The sequence below is a fragment of the Coenobita brevimanus genome, chromosome 28, assembly GCF_032717465.1.
Source record: "Coenobita brevimanus isolate Jiangsu-jjx chromosome 28, ASM3271746v2, whole genome shotgun sequence".
Lineage (NCBI taxonomy): Eukaryota > Metazoa > Arthropoda > Malacostraca > Decapoda > Coenobitidae > Coenobita > Coenobita brevimanus.
Window position 1 is genome coordinate 21,020,008 of NC_136981.1, and position 20,766 is coordinate 21,040,773.

Genomic DNA, 20,766 nt, shown 5'->3' on the forward strand with positions numbered 1-20,766 from the left:
GCTTTCGTCTTATCCTGCTTAGTTCTTTCCCTGCGTCCTTGCCAGAATAACACTTTTTTCCTACTCTCTGTTACACTGCCTTCTTTTCTAATTTTCCTCATTATCGTTCTCAGTATTCCGTTCCGTAGCTCTCTTTCCCACTTTCTCCTTTTGTTATCCCTGTGTCTATGTTTGCCCCATTCCCATTTTCTCTCAACTGTCTCCCCCTTTTTTTTTTCCCACTTCCCTGTCTCCCGGCCTTTCTATTCACGTCTCCCTTTCCTCTTTCCCTTTCAGACTGATTGTATCTCATTTCACCTCTCACTGTCTCTTCTTCTTACTCTTTGTCTCTTTTCTTAACTCTCGTTGTTCTCTCCTTGCCTCTCCCCTTTTTATATTCTCCGTAACTGCCCTCTCATGTCTCATTTTTCCACCCGCTCTCTCTCTTTCTTTCTCTCTCTCAGTGTAGTAAACCTTTTCCCAACTTGGTTTATGATATATACTGTACTATTTGTTTATAAGTTGTTCGGACTACACGTAATTAGAGAGCTGCTTGAAGTAGAAAAACCCCTAGCTGGCTGTGGGCGAGAGTATGGAGGGTATCGGGAGAGAAAAGTGGGGGGGGTTGGGTGGGAGTGTGGGACTAAGGGGAGTGGAGGAGGAGGGGATAGCTCTCCATTGCGCAGTGTTACAAACACCTTATTCCACGGAAAAGGAAACGAACTTATTCCGACGTCTGTACATTCTTACCGACATACGTTGTCATAACATAAATATATACGCATATAAATACAGACAGATATTGATAAATAGATAGACAAATAGACAGACAGAGATAGACAGTCAGTTGGAGGGACCAGTTCGCAGCACTGTAAGATGAGGATCCAGCATATTTACCTTCTGTATAATAAAACTGGTTTACTTCTACTGGATTATGGATTCATTGTTTGATCATCGCCCAGCATTTTGTACTGAGTTTGAATTAATAACTTCACTTCATTCGCCTTGGCCCACATTTTCGTCGTTTTGCGGCTAATTTCATGTAGCTCGGTGTCAGAAGACAATGCTGTGGCTCTACCTCCCTTCCATAGCACTTCTTCGTGACTGGCTCCATAACCTAGTGTTAACCTGCTATTACAACTCAATATTCAAGATATTGGGATGGTAATTCTAGGCCAAACTAGAGTTATTGTTGCTTAACTCCGGTCTGTCTGTCCGAGCAGACCCGTTGACTGCAGGTAAGCAAATACTTTTGCGGGGGCCCTATAGTACAATGCATTCAATACATATATCGCGTAGGGATTCCACGCCCTCCTGTGGTAGACAGCGCCTCACTCGGATCAGACCAAGGTCCTTCCCAAGGCGAGGTGCAGAGAAATACGAGGTTTGACTCCCGGTTGAACGCCTAATCTCAACCCAGGGTGCACAGAGCCACCACGTGAAGGCTTCTAGTCAGCGGCAGTCCAAATTAGAACTTAAAAAGCATATAAAGTTTCCAGTACATAACATGGCAGCAATATGGCGGGAGAAGAAACCCATTGTACTGAAACCACTTTCGTGTCACGTGAAAAACGCTAAAATGTTTTCCCTGTTATACAACTACTGGTGAGTATCCTCTAAACTTGTCATCAGGCATGAGGTTGTATTTATCTATCTATCTATCTGTCTGTGTGTCTGTCTGTGTGTCTGTCTAATTTCCTATGTATCGCCAGACACCTTAGTTCCGTTAAGGTTGGCCACAAACAAATAACCACCATGTCACCCTGTCCTTTGCCATCTGCCTGCCTTTTCTCCAACTCACATACCACCTCTCAGTATGTCTCCAACCGTTCCCTCCATTTCTCCCTCCCCATCCCCCTCGACCTCACTCACATACACTCTCCTAGTCAGTCTCTCACTCTCCATCGTGGCCTTAGTACCTTAAACCTTAGTTCAGTGACCAAGCCGTGGATGAAAACTGGGTTGGGTTTGGGTTATGGTAAAGTCCAGTCTCTTCTGAGACACGAAGAGCCTTAAGCTTTTCAAAGCTGGCGGCTGATTGGTTGTTCGAGTGCATTCATTAGTAACGATGTACAGTATATTAAATAACTTTTATTAGAAGGGTTATAGTAACCGTTTGTCACGAGAAGATTGCTCAGATGATATATATATATATATATATATATATATATATATATATATATATATATATATATATATATATACACACACACACACACACACACACACACATACTGTATCAATCTATCTATCTATCTATCTATCTATATATATATATATATATATATATATATATATATATACACACACACACACACACACACACACACATACTGTATCAATCTATCTATCTATCTATCTATATATATATATATATATATATATATATATATATATATATATATATATATATATATATATATATATATATATATATATATATATATTGTTACGGAACAGAGAAAGATAATGTACACTTTAAGTGAGAATACTAAAAATCACTACTGTCCCGCAACGTTCCAGGTTCAAAACAAAAGAGTTAGGTAAAATTACAAGTTAAAGTTTAATGCTCAAACTAACAACAAAACATTCAGGACTCATAAGGATAATGTAATGGCAAAAAACAGGTTAAATATATGGTTAACTGCAATAGCCTCTATTAACATGAAATCAGCAAGAGTAAATTTAACTAAGTCAGCCCTGATAAAATGAAAATACACTGGGTAATGCTCAGTTAATGCAAGATCAATTACTACAGATACAAAATAATATTAAAACTGGCTGACAAAATGAATTCTACATAAATTACAAAAAAAAACTCACTAGGCCTACAAATCAACACTTTATGCTACGCAGTACAAGGAAAAAATGCAATAACAGTTATACTCAAATTACACAGCTGCTAGATGGTTGGAGACTTCCGGAGCACTCACAACAATAACTGTACAGGGGAGGACAGAGATGTGAACAAAATGAGGAGTAGATCTAAGTGGCAGTGATGCAGAGACTGAGCTCATTATATAGGGGCCAGCAGAGCTTGATACAACTTGTAAGAAGGACGCGCAAATGAAGCCATGGGGATAAAGAGTTGACAATCCCGCTCTGAACAACATAAAGAACGACTTACTCTACTATAACAGTAGAAGGGGGGGAACGAGGCAGAACACGCTCGTGATCAAACATGCAGCATACTGTACGTTAAAATTACACAAAGGATGATGAAATCATAGGCTATGTAACACCTCCCCACAAAGAAAAAGAAATTTACAAAGGAAATTTCTTATTACTCTAAAACAATCTGTCTAAAGTCTAGATAAGCAATCTGCAATAACATTTTCTTTCCCCTTGACATGTTGTATGTCTAATGAATACTCCTGAAGAAGTAGACTCCATCTTGTCAATCTCTGATTTTTATCTTTAAACTTACTAAGGAATTTCAGTGGGTTATGATCGGTATAAATGACTATGGGGTCAAAACCAGAACACAAATAAAATGGAAAATGCTGTAAACCCAAAATCAAGGCCAAAAGCTCTTTCTCAATAGTTGAGTAGTTCTTTTGAGGTGGAGTGAACTTCTTACTGTAATAAGATACAGGGTGTTCAATACCTTGATCATCCTCTTGCAGCAAAACAGCCCCAGCTCCTGTATCACTTGCATCAACAGCCATCTTAAAAGGCTTAGCAAAATTTGGAGTAGCGAGCACTGGCTGACTTAATAGAATAGCTTTAAGTTTGTTGAAAGAGGATTCACAGTTATCGGTCCAGACAAATTTAACTTTCTTTTTCAGAAGGTCTGTAAGTGGTGATACAAGAATAGAAAAGTTAAGAACAAATCTCCGGTAATAACCTACCATTCCCAAAAATCTTTGTAGCTCTTTCCTACTTTTAGGTCTGGGAAGATCACTTATAACCTGAACCTTAGCTGCTGGCGGTGCAACATGTCCATCACCAATTACGTACCCAAGGTACTGAACTTTAGCTTGACCAAACTCACACTTTGATAAATTTGCTACAAGATTAGCCTGAACCAAACGCTCAAGAAATTTACTGACATGGCATAGGTGATCTTTCCAGTTGTCACTGAAGATCAATATAAACAACACACCCTGCCAAACCCTCTGTTACAACATTCATGAGCTTCTGAAATGTGGCTGGTGCATTCTTCATACCATATGGCATTACAGAACATGCAAAAGTCTTTCCTAGTGTTACAAAACATGAGATCTCCCTAGCAAGTTCAGTCATAGGTACTTGCCAGTATCCCTTTAACAAATCAAACTTACTTATGTACCTAGCCTTTCCGATCTTGTTTATGCAATCTTCCGCGCGAGGGAGAGGGTAAGTGTCTGTTTTGGTGATCTGATTAACACGTCTGTAGTCGATGCAAAGCCGCTGTGACCCACCCGGCTTAGGGACCAGAGTGACAGAAGAACTCCACTCGCTCTGACAGGGCTCAATCATCTTGTGGTCCAACAGGTAGCCAAGCTCCTGCTGGATAAGAGGAACTTTCACTGGGTTCACACGGTAAGGAGGCAATTTAATTGGCTTTGCGTCTCCAACATCGACATCATGCATCAACACAGTGGTTCTTCCTGGAGTGGCACGGAACACTTGCGGGTACTCCTGCAGTAAAGCCGAAAACTCCTGCCTTTCCTCGGGAGGTAGATGAGAAAGCTTAGTCTGGAGATCATTCATGATATCAGGATTCTTCCCCAAACTATCACTCAGGCTCATACTGCATGGGAGAGCTTCACTTGCAGACTCGGGTGGAACAGCTACAGTGCAGACTGGATTATTTTCGTCCCGCCTGTGATATAACTTTAGCATGTTGATGTGACAGTTGCTTGTTCTTTCTACGATCTGGTGTGGCGATGACATAGTTGACATCACTGAGTTTCTTCTCCACGAAATAAGGACCACTAAACTTGGCTTGAAGAGGTGGCCCATGAACCGGTAGCAGAATCAAAACCTGATCTCCTGGCTGAAAGTGGCGTAACCTGGACTTCTTATCATACCAAGTCTTCATCTTCTCCTGAGCAGCTCCTAAATTCTCTCTCGCCAACTGTAAAGCAGTGGACAGCCGTTCTTTGAACTTCATCACATACTCCAGCAGGTTGACGTCATCTTCCTCCGACAGCCAGCATTCCTTGAGTAGCTTAAGGGGTCCTCTTACTTCATGGCCAAACAGTAGTTCAAAGGGTGAGAAGCCCAGTGATTCATTTGGAGATTCTCTTGCGGCAAATACAACGAATGGAAGACCTTTATCCCAGTCTTTCTGATGTTCCAAACAGTATTTCTTGAGCATCGATTTGAGTGTTTGATGATATCTCTCCAACGCTCCTTGGGTCTGGGGATGGTAAGCTGAAGACGTGATCTGGGTGATGCCCAACTCTTTCAGAGACTGCTTGAAAACATTTGACATGAAATTACTTCCCGGTCTGACTGTACCTCCTTGGGCAGACCAAACTTGGTGAAGAACCCTAGCATTTCCTTAACCACGTTCTTTGCTGAGATATTTCTAAGTGGAATGGCTTCAGGATAACGAGTAGCCATATCAATCAGGGTCAACACATAAGAAAATCCTGAAGAAGTCTTAGGAAGAGGGCCCACAATATCCACCAACACACGGGTGAAAGGCGCCTCAAAAGGAGGAATGGGAACTAGAGGTGCAACCTTTTCAGTCTGATTACACTTCCCCACAACTTGACAGGTGTGACAAGACTTACAATACCAGGAAACATCCCTGAAGATACCTGGCCAGTAGAAGTGTTTCAAAATGCGTGCCACAGTCTTCCTCACTCCAAGGTGTCCTGCCAAACTGGAATCATGAGCCACTCTAATGATATCCTGCCTACAAACACGAGGGATGACAACTTGATATACAACCTCCCATTCACAGTTGGCTGATGCTGTTGGGGGTCTCCACTTCCTCATAAGTACTCCTGACTTTACATAATAACAAGTAGAAGCACCGGCTGACTCTTCTTCACTGTAAGCAGAGTTAGCTAGACATTTCAACTCAGGGTCAGCAACCTGCAACTCAACCAACTCTTGACGAGACAAATTATCAACACTACGGGGTACTGCCTCATCTGGTGAGTGGTCCAAATTAGCAAGAAAAGTGTCAGCGAGGATAACATCATCATCATCATCATCCTCTAAATCACCAGTAACTTTAGACTTAGCCCTAGTGACAGCACATGCAGGGAACACATCAGGGACATCACAATCATGGGTCGCAGCCACTGGCTCACTAGACAACTGAGGAGCTGGACACACTTGACTTCCACCAATATCATTTCCAAGTAAGAAAGTTACACCTGACACTGGAAGTGTCTCAACCAACCCAACCATAACGGAACCATTAACAAAACCAGACTCTAAATTCACTCTGCACAGAGGGACAGAGAAGTAATTATTCCCTACACCTTGTAAGATTACAGTTTCCTCAGAGGAATTAACATTAGAGCCTAGAACACTGGTCAGCATAAGGGATTGGCAAGCACCTGTATCACGATATATTTTAACTGATTTCCTGTCATCACTGTCCAGAGGACTGACAAAACCATCAGACAGGAAATTAGCACATGAACTCTTGAGAGTGTCACCCACGTTACTGCTCAAAAGAGGAGCTCCATCATGAGAATTTAAGTTACCCCTCAAAGCAGGTTCAGTTAACTCAGTTAAAGAATTCTGGGAACTCTCAAGGGTGGACACTAGACCAATTGACTGAATATTTAAAGACTCCTTTTTGTTCACATCATGCTGTCTCCTGAAACATTTCTCTGTAGTATGACCAAACTTACTACAATAAGTACATTTACTTTTCTGAAATCTAGAGGTGAAGCTGGTATTTACTTCCTGAGAAACATCATCTTTATTCTCTTTCCTGTTACCTGTACTCTGAGTAGAGGCAACGTACTTACTCTCAGCTTTCCCTTTTTCTTTAGAATATCTCTTGTGAGTGAGAACATATTCATCAGCTAAAACTGCAGCATCAGACAAATTATCTATTCTTTTCTCATCAAGATATAGGCTTACATCTTTACTAATACACCTCTTGAAGTCCTCCAGCAAAATCATCTGCTTATATTTACCAAAATCAGAATCCACATTCTTAGAATTTAACCACTGTTCTAACAGATCTTCTTTGATTTTTGCATACTCAACATGGGATTGCTTATCTTGCTTATAAGGTGTCCTAAATTTTACTCTATAGGCTTCAGGAACAAGCTCATAGGCCTTAAGAAGCAAGCTCTTAACTACATCATAATTATCAGATTGATCCTGAGGCAAAGATGCATAAGTTACTTGAGCTTTACCGGTGAGAACAGTTTGAAGGAGTACTGGCCAATACTTTTTGGGCCAATTAAGACCTGTAACTACCCTCTCAAACAACTGAAAATACTTTGTTAAATCAGATTCATTAAAAGGAGGGACAAGTTTAACATTTTTAGCCAAATCAAGATCATCAGAGCTAGATGATCCAGTTCCACCTTGTTTCATGCGATACTCATGGTCTGCCTGAATCCTAGCAATTTCAACTTATGCCTCAGCCTCCTTAGCTTTTGCCTGAAATTCAGCCTCCTTAGCCTGTGCTTGAAATTCAGCTTCCTTCACACGAGCCTCCTGCAGGGCTAGCTGTAACTTAGCTAATTCAATCTGCGTTTGCTCATTTGGAGGAGTTACATTAAACAAGCTTTCATTAATCATGTCAACAATTTGATCTTTAGAATGATGAGAGCGAACAGCAATTCCCAATTGTTGAGCAACAAGCTTAAGTTCATTCTTTGTTCTGTTTTCTACATCGCACACTGTTTGCACATTTGACAAAAATTCTTTGGCTTTATCAAGTGTAGTAATAGTAGACATCATGAATAAGTAACAGTCACAAAATATCAAGCAATATCCTTATGATAATATCCTGAATATCCTGATAAGAGGTCGCCAAATTTATGTTACGGAACAGAGAAAGATAATGTACACTTTAAGTGAGAATACTAAAAATCACTACTGTCCCGCAACGTTCCAGGTTCAAAACAAAAGAGTTAGGTAAAATTACAAGTTAAAGTTTAATGCTCAAACTAACAACAAAACATTCAGGACTCATAAGGATAATGTAATGGCAAAAAACAGGTTAAATATATGGTTAACTGCAATAGCCTCTATTAACATGAAATCAGCAAGAGTAAATTTAACTAAGTCAGCCCTGATAAAATGAAAATACACTGGGTAATGCTCAGTTAATGCAAGATAAATTATTACAGATACAAAATAATATTAAAACTGGCTGACAAAATGAATCCTACATAAATTACAAAAAAAAACTCACTAGGCCTACAAATTAACACCTTATGCTATACAGTACAAGGAAAAAATGCAATAACAGTTATACTCAAATTACACAGCTGCTAGATGGTTGGAGACTTCCGGAGCACTCACAACAATAACTGTACAGGGGAGGACAGAGATGTGAACAAAATGAGGAGCAGATCTAAATGGCAATGATGCAGAGACTGAGCTCATTATATAGGGGCCAGCAGAGCTTGATACAACTTGTAAGAAGGACGCGCAAATGAAGCCATGGGGACAAAGAGTTGACAATCCCGCTCTGAACAACATAAAGAACGACTTACTCTACTATAATGGTAGAAGGGGGGGACTGAGGCAGAACACGCTCGTGATCAAACATGCAGCATACTGTGCGTTAAAATTACACAAAGGATGATGAAATCATAGGCTATGTAAAAATATATATATATATATATATATATATATATATATATATATATATATATATATATATATATATATATATATATACAGTATATAATGAGCAATCTTATCGTCAGAAATGGTTACTGTAACCCTTCTAATTAAAATTATTCAGAACAAATCCTTACTAATAACTGCACCCAAACACCTAATCTGGTGCCAGCTTTCAAAAGCTTAAGGCTCTTCTCTTCTCAGAAAAGACTTTATGTGCTTTGGTAGATTATTTCACGAGAAGGTTTATCTTCGTGCACTGTTGGTGGTTTAGTTCACTCATTGTTACTTGCCCCAAATTTCCATCCCTGTATAGTGTGTTTCACGTTGTTCAGTGATATCAGAAGCCAGAGCTACGGTTTTCCATCCTTTTCATATCATATCTTTTGTGACTAGCGTCGTATTATAGTGTTGATCAATTGCTATTATATAACATTCAAGATGAAGGGATAGAAATTTTAGGCCAAGGTAGTGAGAAAAGAGAAAAGTAGTAGCTGCAGCCCCAGGCCCATCTGAATGTAGATCCGGTGGACTGCAGAACAATGCTGTTCTTGTACAGTTTGCCATCTTCTTCTCAGGGGACAAGGAGGCTACAGCACCCGGTCATATCGGTGCCACCACTTGAAGGCGACCCTCTCCAGTACAGTACCTGCCAGGTAGTAACTGATGATGCCATAGATAATCTGAGACACAAACATTATTACAGTTCAACACACTGCCTTTCACATCCTATTCGTACCAGGTCAGTATGGCAGAGGGCAAATTTGGCTACCAGTACCTCTCAGACGAGCAGGTCCTGTCCCTAAGTGGACCTCCAACTGACTGGCAAAGACTTGGAGGTACTATACAAAAAAAAATCCAGTGTATTCAGTATGTTTGATATTACTTATTAAAAAAATACTTTATGTAGTCCCTAAACTGATACCGACGAGTTATATGTATTTTTACTTTGCCTTTGTCATTGTCAGAGGGATATTTACTCTAACCCAGAGGAAACAGACTACATATCCATTGCTCCAGCTTGATATTATTTATTTAAAAAAAAAAAAAATGTACAGTCCCTAAACGGACACCGACGACTTATGTGTATTTTTACTTTGCCTTTGTCATTGTCAGAGGGATATTTACTTTAACCCAATCAGAGGAAACAGACTACATATACATTATTAATTATAGCTTACAACATGACTTATTAACCAGTCAGTGTGGGGGTGTCAGTGTGGAGGTGTCAGTGTGAGGTTATCAGCGTGGGGGTGTCAGTGTGGAGGTATCAGTGTGAGGTTATCAGAGTGGGGATGTCAGTGTGGCGGTGTCAGTGTGAAGGTGTCAGTGCGGGGGTGTCAGTGAAGGGGTGTCAGTGTGGGGTTGTCAGTGTGAGGTTGTCAGTGTGAGGTTGTCAGTGTGAAGGTGTCAGTGCGGGGGTGTCAGTGAAGGGGTGTCAGTGTGGGGGTGTCAGTGTGAGGTTGTCAGTGTGAGGGTGTCAGTGTGGGGGTGTCAGTGTGAGGGTGTCAGTGTGGGGGTGTCAGTGTGGGGGTGTCAGTGTGGGGGTGTCAGTAAAAGGGTGTCAGTGTGAGGATGTCAGTGTGAGGGTGTCAGTGTGAGGATGTCAGTGTGAGGATGTCAGTGTGAGGATGTCAGTGTGAGGGTGTCAGTGTGAGGGTGTCAGTGTGGCGGTGTCAGTGTGAGGGTGTCAGTGTGAGGGTGTCAATGTGGGGATGTCAGTGTGACTGTGTCAGTGTGGGGGTGTCAGTGTGAGGGTGCCAATGTGAGGGTGTCAGTATGAGGGTGTCAGTATGAGGGTGTCAGTATGAGGGTGTCAGTGTGGGGGTGTCAGTGTGAGGGTGCCAATGTGAGGGTGTCAGTATGAGGGTGTCAGTGTGAGGGTGTCAGTGTGGGGGTGTCAGTGTGAGGGTGTCAGTGTGAGGGTGTCAGTATGAGGGTGCCAATGTGAGGGTGTCAGTATGAGGGTGTCATTGTGAGGGTGTCAGTGTGGGGGTGTCAGTGTGAGGGTGCCAATGTGAGGGTGTCAGTGTGAGGGTGTCAGTGTGGGGGTGTCAGTGTGAGGGTGTCAGTGTGGGGGTGTCAGTGCGGGGGTGTCAGTGAAAGGGCGTCAGTGAAAGGGTGTCAGTGTGGGGGTGTTAGTGTGGGGGCGTCAGTGTGGGGGTGTCAGTGTGGGAGTGTTAGTGTGGGGATGTCAGTGTGAGGGTGTCAGAGTGGGAGTGTTAGTGTGGGGGTGTCAGTGTGAGGGTGTCAGTGTGGGGGTGTCAGTGTGGGGGTGTCAGTGAAAGGGCGTCAGTGAAAGGGTGTCAGTGTGGGGGTGTTAGTGTGGGGGCGTCAGTGTGGGGGTGTCAGTGTGGGAGTGTTAGTGTGGGGGTGTCAGTGTGAGGGTGTCAGTGTGGGAGTGTAAGTGTGGGGGTGTTAGTGTGGGGGTGTCAGTGTGGGGGTGTCAGTGTGGGAGAGTTAGTGTGGGGGTGTCAGTGTGAGGGTGTCAGTGTGGGGGTGTCAGTGTGGGAGTATCAGTGTGGGGGTGTCAGTGTGGGGGTGTCAATGTGAGAGTGTCAATGAAAGAGTGTCAGTGTGGGGGTGTCAGTGTGGGTTGTCAGGCTGCCAATTCTCCCAGCAGTCATTCTGCCTCCAGTCATATCACCCAGAGTATATTTATGTATGACAAGATTGTTCACACACACACACACACACACACACACACACACACACACACACACACACACACACACACACACACACACACACACACACACACACATACACACACACACACACACCTGTCCGCATGCTCACATCAACTCCTTCATGAATACCAATATCCCAGAACTCAGACAAAAGCACATCACGTACGTCCCCCCGCCCTCTCTCTTTCTCTCTCTCTCTCTCTCTCTGTATTGTGTAGTTGGTCCTTATAACTACTGTATGTTAACGTTATGTACTGTGGCAGCCTAGTTTTGTACACTTACACTTCTCGTGGAGTACAATGGGACTGATTTACCACCTGAGTTGCAGAATTAAGGCAAATGTGTGGCTACTGGGATGCTGTCTGTTTGGATATCAGCATTTGTTATCTCTGTCCTATATATATCATTGATGGCATTGTTCCTGTCATTATTATTATTGTTATTATTATTATTATTTTTTATTATTATTATTATTATTATCAGTAATCCTGGTGTCAGTTACTACTGGGATGGCACATGTTCAAAATGGAGTTACACAGCCTACATAAGGTTTAGGTGTGCACCCTTCAAAACACTAGTGAAGCCTTAAGCCTTTAAGTAAGTGAAGCTTTAAGTATATATGAAAGCTAAAAAGCAAAGCCCCGCTAATCTTTGTAGGAGTAGTGAAATCAATCTGCAAAAGTACCGATTTTTCAGTTCATATTTCCTTTCTTTATCCAACAACCAAAAACTTCAAAACAAAAAGGTGTACACGAGTGTGTTACGCATCATACCTCATATTTCCAACTGGGGACGTTTTTTTCCACATTAATTACAGCATTCGAGCTACAGTAGGCTAGTTACAGCCTAAAACCAATTTCTGTCACTCATACCTATACTCAAAATATGTATAACTCCACGGATTCGTGTTGCCCCATTCCAGGTAAGCATTATAAGTACCGGTATATTGTATCAGTAATCACGTTAGCGATTATCATACAGTTAAAAGTTGTTATATAGTATAGCTAATGTGTATTGGTAGTTAGCTTCCGTAAAATGATCATAAACTAGAAAATAAGAATATCATTTAAAAATTATTAAAATGGATGGAAAACGTGAAGAAACATGATGCAAAAACAAACAACAGAGTTTGGGATGTAAGAAAATTTAGAGTTTTATGTCTATTATTACACAGCGCCAGCTACATACGTTTTGTGAGTTCAGTGTGGAATGTAATATTGGCTATAGAACTCCGAATCTCCTCCCATCACAAACGATCTCTTATTTCTGTGCTGTATTCATCTCCTGTTTCCGCTTTTTTTTTTTTTTCTTTTTTTTTTTTCCATCCCTACATCTAAGCATTTTCGAATAAAATGTGGTTTGTAATTATTCCTGTTATTCTTACCCTTATTGTTATTTTCTCCTTTGGTCCACCACTGATGATTCACCTGTATTTATGTTACAAGTAATGTGTGCTTTGTGAGCGCGTCACGAGCAAGCGAGCGACATGTTGTCATAATTATATTCTACAATCTCCGCTGCCAACCTGCCGTGTCGACGAAACTGAAACGATAAAGACTTGGTTACTGATGAGACAATTAAAGCTAGAAATGTTTTGCCTTGGTAATTCCTCCATCAAAACATAGCAATAACGTTAATGTAAAATTGTAGGCGGAATGTCCGAGATTTGATTGCTGGAGCTGATGCCAAAAAACATAGTGTTAGGACTGACAATCTGGATAAATCTGATTTCGTAACTGAGACGCTCACGGATTAGAGCCAAACACTTCCTTGGAAAACTCAAGATTCCAAGGGGTTCTAATGCCTTTATTGGTGAGTTTTTGGTTCATAACAAAATTTATTGAATGAATGTATCACATGCGCAAAGAACTGCAACTATGCATTAGACAGGAGTAAAGTTATTAGCTTCTGCATAGCGTGACGGTCGGGTCGGGTCGGGTCGGATCGGGTTGGGTAGGGCCGGACCGCTCTTTTCCAAACTTAACTGAGAGTAAATATTGCTCGCTCGCTAGTAATTCCTGCTGGTGTTACTGTTTATTATTAGTGTTGTTGTTGGTATTATTATTATTATTATTATTAATGTTGTCGGTATTTCCATTGCTGTTTATGTTTTAGTGATCCTGCATGCCACTTATAAGAACTCACTGTGATTGCACTGTTATTGAAGCCATTATTATTGTCTATGTTTTTGCCATTCTTGTTGTTTTCCCTGTGCTTATACATATTGTAACTGCCAGATATCGCCAACTAGTGCTGGACTTTTTCAAATTAATGTTATTATTATTATTATTATTATTATTATTGTTGTTGTTGTTGTTGTTGTTGCTGTTGTTGACTAAGCCTCACCCCACCTCATGCTTGATGTGTTGTTGTTGTCTTTATTGTTGATTTTATTTTTTTGCTCTTGTTTATTGTTGCACTTTAATGTCCCTCTTCCACTCGCTGTGCATCTCTCTTGTGTGTATGTTCTCGTGTTTTTGTCTGTCTGGTGTTTGAATGTTGATGTTTATGTTAGACATCTCTTTCATGTGCTTCTTCCTGTTTTTATTTTTGTTGTTGCAGTTGTTATTGGGCGTTGTGTTGTTCTTCCCACCTCTGCCTCCCTCCCTGTCCTTCCTCCTCTTTCACAGAGAGAGAGAGAGAGAGAGAGAGAGAGAGAGAGAGAGCATGTAATAGTGACAGCATGGCAGAGTGGTACAGAATGAAAATATCGTAGAAATGAGGAAGACGGGATGAGGAATAAGGAAGATTAAGGAAGACAGAATGAACAAGAATAAATGTGGACTGAAATGTATGAAAGCAACCAGGAGAAATACAGAAAAAAAAAACTGACAATAAATGAGGCAAAATGACAAACACATGTTAGACAGGAGCAGAGTGGTACGTAGGAGAGATAATGACAGAATGACAGGCAAGTTAGAGTGAGAAAGACAGGCTGCAGGCGGTGAAAGTGAGCAGAGATGTAGGGAAAGAAAAAGTCACGCAGGAAATCCAAAAATATAGGAGAGGGAAGGAATAAAGAGAAGACGCAGAAGGTGAGAGGAGGGAAGAAGGATTACAGCGTGAGACAAAGACGCCTGGGAGATACAGAGAAAGGTGGAGAAATGATACTCAACACACACAATGCACACTTCAACACCACCAAGTCATATATATATATATATATATATATATATATATATATATATATATATATATATATATGAGGAGTAGACTGTAGCACCAGTCGAACAGGGCAGTACTCCCAAGGTGGATGGAAAGCTGATGACAAGGAGAGCTGGAGCTCCCGTTTCATCAGCCCTCGGGACTAGGTCCCGACCTTCCCCCTTTGCTGAACTTTTTCAGTGTCTCAATAACACAGAGAGTAGACCAGCATGCTCTCCAATACAAGTTTCTCCAACTATCAACACCAAACTACATGCACAGTACACACCACACTTCCTTTTCAAAATTTTCAAAAATGGCGTCAAATAACAAAGCCTCGGAGTCCCCAGGGGGGTGGACCATAAATGCCCCCACCTTCAGCCCCTCTCCCAGTGACGACTCAAGGTGCCTGGAACCACTGTCTGACTCTCTTCTTCTTCATTTCTGCAACATTCGTGGCCTTTCCTCTAACTTTCGCTTTGTTGAGCACCACCTCTCGTTCTCTAAACCTCACCTTCTTTTCCTAACTGAGACTCAGCTGTCTGAGGCAACTGACAGCAAACCCTTTTCTGTATCCTCCTACTTTCTCTATACTCATTTCAAAGCCAAAGGTGGCTGTGTTATGAGTCCATATTATTTTTACAAATCATAATAGATAGATAGATAAATAGACAGATAGACAGCTCTATGCAAGCCTGGGAATGGGAAATGAGCTTGCAAGTTATCTGAGGAAAAGCTAACGACAGATTAGGAAGTAGCAATGTCAGGAGATGATGCAGGTAGTTTGTCAGCGAAATAGCAGGGGAACAAAGCCTAGTGACATACACACATACACACACACAGGTTTCTGGAACTTTCCAACCACAGTGTAACACACGTGACACGACCCCTGTTTCACCAGAATTCAGGAAAGAGACCTCAGAAGGAGACAGGCCATAGAATCGGCAGGTAGTAGGGAGAAAGGCTTAGCAACTTGGAAGAGAGAGAGAGAGCGAGACAGGGAGGTAGCTAGCGGGACTCTACTTATACTTCACTCGTGTGTGAGAGACTTTGTTAATATTCCAAGACAAATAAAAATAGTCCCATACTATTCTTTACCTCTCCTGTCATTGAATGACAAAAGGGAACCAAGATTTTCTACTTACAAAACTACTCAAGTATAACAACCGCTCGTCCACAAGTTCAATATATATATATATATATATATATATATATATATATATATATATAAAACTTCTCTACAAGTTTATACAAAGTCCTTTTTATGACAGCTGTTGTGTATATATACACAACAACTTATCTTTCTCTCGTGTTCCTGAACTCGATTCTTCTAAATTCTCTACACTCAGGCTTCGGCTTTCCTGTCATTCTCTGACTAAATATATCTGTGCTATTTACTTATCTCCTAATTCTACTGACTATCAAAAATTCTTTGACTATCTTACTTCTACGATGAAACACATTCCAACCATTTCTTCTTTCTCTGAAATCTCCATTCTTGGAAATTTCAATGTTCACCACCACCTTTGGCTCTTCTCTCCTTTCACTGATCCACCTGGTGAACAAGCCTACACCTTTTCTATCCTTAAAGACCTAGAGCAGCTTGTACAGCACCCTACCAGTATCCCTGACCGCCTTGGAGAGAGCTCCAACATACTTGATCTCTTCCTTACAACTAATCCTTCTGCTTGCGCTGTTAATCTTTTCTCTCCGTTGGGCTCCTCCGATTACAACCTTATCACCTTAACCTGTCCTATCGCTCCAGTGCGGCCTGTGGACCCTCCAAAAAAACGTTGTCTCTGGCACTTTGGAGCTGCGGATTAGGAGGCCCTCAGGCAGTACTTCTTTGATTTTCCCTGGAATGATTATTGCTTCTATGGCCGGGAGCCATCTGGGTGTGCCTTGCGCATTACTGAGGTTATTCTCTCGGGCATGGAAGCATACATTCCTTTCTCATATCCTTTGACTAATGTACGAAAGCCTTGGTTTAATCACGCTTGTTCTAATGCTGTCCGCAACAAGGAGAGGGCCTACAAAAGGTACCGGAGCCAACCCACCCCTGAATCACATCTTTTATACATTTCTGCTCGGAATCATGCTAAGTCTGTTCTTCGCTCTGCTAAAAATAATTTAATCTGTACAAAATGCTCTCAACTCTCTAACTCGAACTCTTCTCGCTCCTTCTGGCACCTTGCCAAAAACCTTTCTAACAACTTTACCTCATCATCCTTCCCTCCTCTTTTCTACTCTGATGGCTCTGTAGCTATTTCTTCTACTGGTAAAGCAGATCTCTTTGCTCAGACTTTCTCCTCCAATTCCACCTTAGATGATTCCGGTGCTGTTCCTCCATCACTTCCCCCCTCTGACTTCCTCATGGCTAACATTAAAATTTCTTCAGCTGATGTATTTTCTGCGATTGCTGGCCTCAGTATTAATAAGGCATATGGGCCTGATGGAGTCCCTCCTGTTGTTCTCAAGAACTGTGCTTCTGTGCTTACACCCTGCCTAGGCAAACTCTTTCGCCTTTGTCTGTCAACTTGTACCTTTCCTTCTTGCTGGATGTTTGCCCTCATTCAGCTGGTCCCAAAGAAGGGTGACCATTCCCAACCCTCTAACTATAGTCCAATTGCTTTAACATCCTGTATCTCAAAAGTTTTTGAGTTAATTCTTAATAGAAAAATTCTAAAGCATCTTTCCTATCACAACCTTCTTTCTGATCGTCAGTATGGGTTCCGTCAGGGACGCTCCACAAGCGATCTTCTCACCTACCTTTCTGACTCCTGGTCATCCTCCTTTCGGGACTTTGGCGAAAGCTTTGCCATTGCACTTGACATCTCAAAGGCTTTCGATCGAGTCTGGCATAAATCTTTAATTTCCAAACTCCCCTCTTACGGTTTCTATCCTTCTGTCTGTGCCTTCATCTCTAGCTTTCTTTCTGGTCGTTCTATAGCAGCTGTTGTAGACGGCTATCATTCTTCTCCTAGATTTATTAACAGTGGTGTTCCTCAGGGCTCTGTCCTATCACCAACTCTCTTCCTTTTATTCATCAAAGACCTTCTAAGCGGTACATCTAACCCTATCCACTCATACGCTGATGACTCCACCCTTCACTTATCCATTCGATTCCCGCAACGTCCATCTCAGCAGTTACTCCAACAGGCAAGGGATGAGGCTATGGCACACTTAATGTCTGACTTGGCTTGTATCTCTCACTGCGGTAAAAATAATCTGGTTGTTTTTAATGCATCAAAGACTCAGTTTTTGCACCTTTCAACCCGACAAAATCTTCCACAGGTATACCCACTTATGTTTAATAATACTCAACTTAATCCTGCATCATCGTTAAACATGCTTGGGGTTTCATTTGCTCGGGACTTGTCTTGGAAAAATCACATTACATCTCTTGTAAAATCTGCTTCCAAAAGATTGGGTTTGCTAAGCCGACTCCGTTCCTTCTTTGCCCCTGCACAATTGTTGACTCTATACAGGGGTTTTATCCGCCCCTGTGTGGAGTACAACTCTCATGTGTGGGGAGGCCCCCCACATACAGCCCTTCTCAATAGGGTGGAGTCAAAGGCTTTTCATCTCATCAACTCTCCCCCTCTTACTGACTCCCTTCAACCTCTGTCTCTTCGCCGCAATGTTGCATCTTTATCTCTTTTCTATTGCTACTTCAATGGTCACTGTTCCTCTGAACTGTCTGCATGCATTCCTCCACCTCTACGACGGGCGCGTAGCACCCGTCTAGCAGCAAACTCTCACCCCTTTTCTGTCCAACTCTCTAATGGAAGAGTTAACCGTTACTCCCAGTCCTTCATTTATGCAACAGGTCAACTCTGGAACTGTCTCCCTCTGTCTGTATTTCCTGCTTCCTATGATCTCTAGTCTTTCAGACGCAGTGTCAAGGCATCTCGAAATGAATGGATCTTGAATTTGGCTCTCTCTTGTATTTTGTTTTTCTCTTGGAAGGAACAGTTTTGCTGGCTTATTGCCTTTGGTTCCTTCTTCCCCATATATATATATATATATATATATGTATGTATATATATATATATATATATATATATATATATATATATATATATATATATATATATATATATATATATATATATATATATTCCGTCACCTTTAACATTCTTTTTCTGTGTCTGCCCTCCTCTCTTCCTATTTCTCCCATTTTTCCTGTCAGTTTTTATTACTCTTCTTTCTTCTAAGGTGACTTTACATTGAGTAGCGTAGTGGTTTCCTGTAAGCCAGGAAAATATATACAGTGCTGGATGGTAATCTCATAACCATCCCACAGGTGTTCCCTGCGTGTCAACAGGTGAGTTTGCAGAGGGTTAGTGCTTTTCCTATTAAAAACACTAACTCAAAGGCAAACAGCCACTCCTTGCTGAGCTATGGCTGTTGTCATTGCAAAATGCTTTCTGCCTGTCAACAAAGCGTGCAGCGACGACAGGGCGCCACGTTGTCACTGCACGCTTTGTTGATAGGCAAAGAGCATTTTCCAGTAGTTGAAACAAACGATTTACATGGATTAAGATGTTTCGCGCAGATCACTGAATATAAACTAGGAGTTTATTTTACTGCTGATTCAGCCATAGAGGCTCTGTGGTAAAAATAAACACATGGTGAGGAGTGCCACATGGTGAAAAGAGCCTACACCACAGACAGGACAGGGAGAGAAGTCAGTCCGGAGATTGAATCTGGAGAGTTAACATAGAGTCCTCGAGCTGGTGCGGCTGGGAGTGTGCCAATGCCGGGGATAACAGTAACGTCAGTAACCACATACTACTTACCGCGAATTCATTGGCCCTCACCACATAAGTTATGTCTTCACGTGTGTGGTAACACTGTGTTTAAGGATTGATATATAGCTGTGACATGCACATGTGTGTATGTATGTATATATATATATATATATATATATATATATAGATAGATAGATAGATAGATAGATAGATAGATAAATATAGGTATAGATATAGATAGATAGATATAGATAGATAGATAGATAGATAGACAGATATACCAGTTATTATGATGAATATGACTAACAAGTGCTTATAATGATAAAGATACGATGCTCATGCAGTGTTAAACGCTAGGTCGTACGGATGTAGAGTCTCTCTTTGTTGTTGCAGGTTTGACAAAAAATATAGGAACAAATCCAACTGGCGGGTTCTGTTATTATCATGAAGACTAGGGTATAGTATTGTGCCGATTATAAAGGCGTCAGGCTATGGATAGAATATATATATATATATATATATATATATATATATATATATATATATATATATATATATATATATATATATATATATATATATATATGGTAGATGGGGGCTCACCATCCTCACACTCAATGTAGTGCTGCTCTCGGGTGTCTGCTCTGTCCTCTCCTCCAACCTTCTTTCCTTCCATCTTCGTCTATTTTTCTTTCCTTCATTCTTTCCTCGTCCTTCTGCCTACGGGTGACTTTACACTCCCTCTTCTGTCTATCATTCCTTCATTCTTTCCTCTTTCTTCTGCCTATGGGTGACTCTACACTGAGTGACAAGCCAAATGATTTCCTGTACACCAGGAAACTATTTACTACGCTGGGTGGTAACAATATAACCAAATTTTGGCTCCTGGTAGTTTAGTGGGTAATTACTGTGCTCCAATCGGATTGAGCCGGTGAAGGTTTATATCCAATGGGTGGTTGGGGTTTATTGCTCACGTAATGCCACTCAGGGATGAGTGAGGTTGGTCACTCTCATCTTAAATGTCAGGACCAACTGCCTAGCCCCGGGCTCCTACGCTCCTCATTGGGTAACGTAGGATTGGATGATGGATGGATGGATATATATATATATATATATATATATATATATCCCATTGGAGCCCAGTATCTGGAATATTGGAGAACTGGGATTTTTCAAGTCTTTATAAAGTAGGGAACCTTCGGGTAAGGACCTATGAGCTTCATGACTATGAGCCGATAGGCGGAGGGCAGTACGCTTAGTACCCACCCAGCGCCATGCCTCGCCCAGCACCCCTGGGATTCGATGGGAGATATATATATATATATATATATATATATATATATATATATATATATATATATATAGAACATCTCATCCTACACACAGTCTCTACCTGACAGCCCAAGCCACTTAGTAGAGATACATTGGCTGTA